Source organism: Asterias amurensis, chromosome 12, assembly GCF_032118995.1.
Source record: "Asterias amurensis chromosome 12, ASM3211899v1".
NCBI lineage: Eukaryota > Metazoa > Echinodermata > Asteroidea > Forcipulatida > Asteriidae > Asterias > Asterias amurensis.
The window spans coordinates 1,594,643-1,601,223 of NC_092659.1; positions in this window are offsets into that span (position 1 = coordinate 1,594,643).

A 6,581-nucleotide genomic window follows, 5' to 3' on the forward strand; every position below is an offset into this window, starting at 1 on the left:
GATTTCGAGACCTCAAATTCTCAATCTGAGGTCTCGAAATCAAATTCGTGGAAAATTACTTCGTTCTCGAAACTATGGCACTTCAGAGGGAGCCGTTTTTCACAATGTTTTGATACTATCAACCTCTTCCAATTACTCGTTACCAAGTTAAGTTTTATGCTAATAATTATTTTGAGTAATTACCATTAGTGTACGCTGCCTTTAAATTCACCATAGAGCAGTTGCTTTGTCCCATGATTCTGGGCAAGATTTTGCGTAGTTACGTAAGAGGTGACAAACGCATGATGCGCAACTCTGAATGAATGTTTCCAAGACTCAATGGTACAAAGGATTGCCAATCTGGAGGTTGCTATATAAAAGCTTGACCCGAACCATTTGCCCTAGTAACTCTCTCTCTCTATTGTCTGAGATGAGGGGTTCAACTCTTAATCGGTAACTTGTGCCAAACAAGTCATTGTATCAGATTCCACACAAAATCTTACTTGCAAATGGTTATTTGAACAACAGTTTAGCTGACAATACCATCGTACAATCTGCCTTTGAATATGGAGTTTGAAGCTTTGCATGGTGAGGAGAATAAGTTTTTGTCCAAGGTCTACTTTCTCTTTTGTCCAATTACGCAAGGGGAAATAACTGTCGCCATAATAGAACCCATTAAGCATTGAGGTCCCTGGTATTGGTGGTAACAATGGCATTGCCATCGTCAAAAAGCCAGGGCCCACTTTCACTGAGCTTCTAAAAGCACAAAAAAGCTAAAGATCACAAAATAATCCGGAGGTCGTTGGTTCGAATCCCACTCGAGTCAATTCTTTGTTCAACCCCAAAAATCAAAATATACGCTTACCAGAATAATTTTTACTAACTAAACTACCATGTCAAAGTGTATAATATACAATTTCTGGTTAGTGGACACGGTTAAGCTGTTATTTATGTTAAACAGCTTTATGAAATCTGGCTCAGGTACTGGTAGGCTAAATCATTTGTAGAAATAATTAATCTGTTTTGAACTTTGCGTGTGTTTTACTGTAGAAAAAAGAAAAGAATTACGCCGCCACAAAAAAAATGCAAAAGTTTTGAGTCCAATGAATGTTTTTGCAACATTTTCGAAATTTCTAGAAACTAATACAAAATGGTTCATGGGTTTTTCAACTGACATTGATGAATGTAAATTTTACTTTCCGATTCCCATTTCTGTTTTAGAAAGAAAAAAATTCTCAACCTAATTAGAAAAAAGAAAAAAATCACAGCTGACCCCAGATAACAACAAAATTCTAGTTTTTTTTTTAAACAGTACTATAGAAATAATCAATAATCAATTATTTTTTAACTGGGATTGTCGTTGTGGCACGGAAATTATTGCTGTTCCCATTTTAATTTTATGGACCCAGTGTGTAATGATGAGGCTTGATCGATGATTCTATAAAATTTCATGGCATGAAAAATTGGAAATAATCAAATGATTACAAATAAAGAATTAAGTTTCAACATATAAATGCGACTGAAAACACAAAATCTAAGATGGTCGGCGGGTATGGCGGTTATTTTGAACTCCCACAATGCACTTAACACCAACACGTGTGACACATGATTACTGTGAGAAGAAAATCCGAAAACAATTAGCGTATGATTTGGTTGGAAAAAGACATTTTTTAATATTATTATTAAACGTTAAAATCATTTGATCAAGGGTAACCATTAAAAGCCGACACCAGATACTAACTACTAATTTTAAAATAATTATTCACGATCAGCTAAAATGGTCTTGGGAAAGTCAGACAATTTTGTATTTGTGGTCGGATATTTTATAATAATAAAATCGTAAAAGGGGCGCAGTTTTGTGCCCAACTCCGGTCGTGACAGGGTTGAATCGAGTCCCCAACATGGGTAGGGTAACGTCTATAAATAAGTGTGGTTAAATAATTATCCCGTGTGGTTTATTATTTGATACAAAATTTCAAGGTATATTTATTTCGGTTTTTACTCACACGCCGATGTGTGTTTTGGCACTGTTTACTCGGTACTTGCCCGAGGTCTGAGGGGAAAAAAATCATTGGCATCTCGCGTGGGATTCGACCCCAAGGCATTTGCAATTCTAGAACAGTGTCATCAACGAGAACACCGGCCGGTAGAATTGCAAAGGTCGTGGGTTCGAAACCCACCAGAGTAATAGGCCTGTGATTTTGTTTCCACCGCAGGACTCGGGAAAGTGCTAACACACATCGGTGTATATGGGTAAAAACCAAAATTAATATTTTTTATCCCTGAAGCAAATTTAACATCTATATATTTAAATGACTGTTCCCAAGTCTTACCTTATGCCATTGAAGAGATGTCTTCGGCTTTGGTCGTAAAGTTTTACACTCCAACTTTGTAGGCCTAACTTCAAATTGTTGGCAAAATATTTGGTTCTAAAAGTTCAACAGTTAACCATCGAATTGTCTATGAATGCACATCATTATATAAAAATAATGGCAATTTTTGGCAAATTATACCACTAATATAGTTCATCAGAAAAAAAGTTCATCCGAAAACGCGACTTCGAGATCCCACGTTGGGAGCGGAGCGGAGCGGTCGGCCATGCTGCCATCCCAGTCGACGACGAGGTCCAGAATGAAAGGCAGGCTGGTTATTGGCTCGTTATTGGTCACGAACTGGTATTCCAGAAACAGGTGCAAAATTCCTTATTTGCATAACAACGAGCGCCTTCATTGGAAGAAAAAGGATGATGCAACGAGGCAACATTCCACGGTAAACCCCAATCACAGGAATGTACAGAAGAATGACTTTAAGAGTCAATCACAGACGGCTTAATTATAACTAATAATCCAGGGTGAGGATAAAATGGCGGGAATAAGGAATGAAAAAGAATCAAAGTGTTCTTTTGGGTTCTGGACAGGGTTCATTAAGTCACTTTCCCGTTGTTGTTTTTGATTTTTTTTGTTCACTGTTGGGGTGTCAGTGTTGCTAATTGTTGCTGTTTTTGTAGTTACTGTAAGTATAGATGATCTTCCCGTCAAGGGAACTCGGCAACTCCCACAAAGGAATATAATGTCATGAAAATAATTTTCGTCTCACTGATCATGAGACGGAAATTATTTTAGCTTGTAAAAACGTGTTTTTATGACATTGTTTTACTCATTTCTCAAAAACTACAGCACTCAGCAACTAATATTTTAAGGGAAGCTTTCCACTATCATTATATTCAAACTGTGTAAGTTTAATGTAAATCTGTGGACACTGTGTTTTGTGTTAGAAAAAGTACCCAAATCCTTTAATAAGCCACAGTCACATACTCTGTTTTGTCAAAATATCTAGCTCTGCCGTCAAAAATGCTCAGTGATATTTGAATGTTGAAAAATAGCAGGCCTACTGATAAGTAAATGTGATAAAAAAAATGTAAACTATTAAAAAGCAGAAAAAAAAGTTTAGACAGAAATTTTTTCCGCCTTGTACTGCATGGATTTTAATTTTGTCTATGCCTCGGTGGACGGCACGCGTAACTTCAGAAGTCTGATGTGTGCTGCCTGCCGGATGATGGCGCTGTTCGGTTATCACAAGCCAGTATTTGTATTGGGGGGGGGGGGGGGGGGGCGGGATGTACGTATAGGCTAGGCCTTTACAAATTAGTAAACATACTGTATAGAAAACCACGCCTTACTTTAAATTTAATCTTGTTTCTATTAGTTGTCCATTTAAATGCCCAGATTTAAAGCTTTTGAGAGTGAAACATTTTCCCTGTGCTACTTCAAAAGTTGAATGTCCTTGGGGCCCAGTGCCAAAAAGCAGAGATAAGAGGGAAAACATAAAAACATGTGGTTGAAGAAAGGCCGTTGTATTGTACTGTATTTAAACCTGCGTGTAAACATACTTTTTGCAGATCAGGGGGTCAGGGGTCACAACAGTAGACCAGGTACGCGAAACCCCACATGTTTTTAAGATTTCAGAAGTTGCCGGAAACACAAAGGAACTAATTAATGTATCTCCAGAGTACCCCGCCCAGACCTCATGATTGAGTCATGCCCTGGTCCAAATTCATAGAGCTGCTTATATGCATATAAAGTAGCTAAGTAAAATAAAATTATGCTTACCATTGACTAAGGTATGGCCCATTTTCATAAAGCGGCTAAGCACAAAATACTGCTTAGTAAATTTCTTTGCTAAGCAAAACAAATAGTGGGACACCAGATGTATAGCAATGTAAACTTAATTTAATTTTGGCTGGTAATCTGTTTATACCTTTTCTGTGCTTAGAAAGTTTTGGTGCTTACAGGCTTAATGAAACTGGGTCTATGCCAAGTGCAATTTTGTGACTGGTATCCTTCTCATTTTTCGCTTAGCAGCAAATTGTTTAAGCAAGTTGCTTTTATCAAATTGTCCACTGAGCCTAACATTGTTTGTTTCGTCTGCACTCAGTCCAGTGCATTTGATTTCCTCCACACCCTCCCCTCCCCAAGGGACAACAAACACAGTTGTTTTGCTGAATTTATTCCCCCTTTGTGTCCCCAATCGATGACGTCACCACGTGTGCCCGAAACTTTCTCCTGTGTGTTAGCGCGGCTGTCAGTACTCCAGTGATTCATTCAAAGGGGACGTTTCCTGGCCTTGACAACAGAATATGTCACCATGGCAACAGTGTCATTGTAACGATGTGTGTTTTCCGCCAAGTCAGTGGATTGTAATCAAGAGGGTGACTGGCATATGTCTTTCCTTTATAGTTTACCCTCAGGGCTTTAGAAAGTGATTCACAACATTTTTTGACGATTGAAAATCAAAAAGAAATCTTACCATGAGAAAGATGATCATCTAAATGTCTATCATGACGCTCAGTGATTTGATGACGTGCACATTCGTGTTTATTTTTGTTATTTTATATTTTCGAGTCCATCATCTACTCTTCAAAAGTTTGTGCCCAGGATTAAACACATCTTACTACCCTCTCGTTTGCTGCCATCGGGTCTTCTTCAAGGCAGCACTGCTCGACAAGGGCTGGGCATTGTAGAAGTTGTGGCATAGATTGGAGTGATGTGCAACAATCGTATTTGTGTCATCTTCGTCGGTAAACCCCGATGTCTTCAGCAACAACCACATTCTCAAAAACGCATCCTGGTGGAGCAAACTTTTAATCTTTCCTTTGTATACCCACACTTGACAATTTCACCGAGAATTTGTACTAACTTAAATTTCCACTATCGTCCTTTTGTTTTCCTTTTTTTGTGTCATTGGTCCCTATCGAAAATGGTAACATTTGTTCGTGTATATTTATTTTTATGAACAACAGTATGAATTAATGAAGCAGTTATCTCAATTTTATTTATATATCAATATTAACACTCGCTGAGATATCAACCGCTGGTTCTTTTCGAAACCAACATAGGCTATACTACTAGTAGGTTATAACTCATCAAAAGAGATTTGCATCGATGGTGCTACCGCAAAAGAGATTTGCACCGATAAAAAAAAATCGCTGAGTCAATGATGAATGTGTCTTGTAATTTATTACACCATTTTGTCTTATGTGGCGGTCCTACTTAGCCATTTTGAGATACGGAAAACACCTATTTTTTTTGTGGGGGGGGGGGGGGGGGGTTCGGGGTAGAATATAGGTCAACGTTCATTATGATATTCACCTCTGGAGCAAGCAGCACATCCACTTAGCTAAACTGGTAAAAGCTGAAACTTGTCATGCATTCTCAGAAAATTGAAAGATTACAAAATGCGGGTTTCCCCCGACCAATAATGGGTTGGCACATTCGCTTAGCACATCCGCATTTCTTCAAAACACCCCCAAAACCTTACCAATAATGTCCTCACAGCAGATTGTGTCAAACAACTTTTATTTCAAACATCGACGTTTTGAAATTAAACAACTTCTACTAATATTGTTCAGCAATTATATATTAATTTGAGAAACGTTTACCTTCAAGGGACTTTGTTTTTTATCCCTTGCATCTTGCATGATGTCACAACGCAAAACAGCGCCCCCAAGGAATTCCTGAAGTCAACGAAGACCCATCATTGGCTGAGAGTGGTGCGCCGTTGCCGCATGCAATTATGTCCTCTATGCAATACTATCCGGAGGACATGATTGCATATGCAATCATGTCCACCGGACTGTTTTGCAAATGCAATCGTGTCCGCCCGGATGCTTTAACATAATACAATTGTGTCCGCCCGTGCAAAACCGTCCTTACAGTAAATTAAACGTCCTTGGTCGACCGAACACGTTTGCCATTTTTTACAAGCTTAGTGCACTTCATGAATGACATGGGAAATGTTTGGCCGTTGGTTATTCGCTGCAATCATAAAATACGTGAACATTCATGCTGCATATTATACGTAGGTTCAGTGCATGCATGATGCGTACAGTCATGTACATGTCCACGGACGGTTTTTTGTGCAGCCCCGGACACGATTGCATATATGCAAAAGTGTCCTGAGCGGACAGTGTTGAATGGCGGACACAATTGCATCTGACACCGTGTGCTTACACTTTCCATTGTTTGACCCAAAAACACTGTCAAATTACTTGATCGTTTTTTTTAACTATGCTTGAAAACATTTGTCCCTGCTGTAGTAAGCAT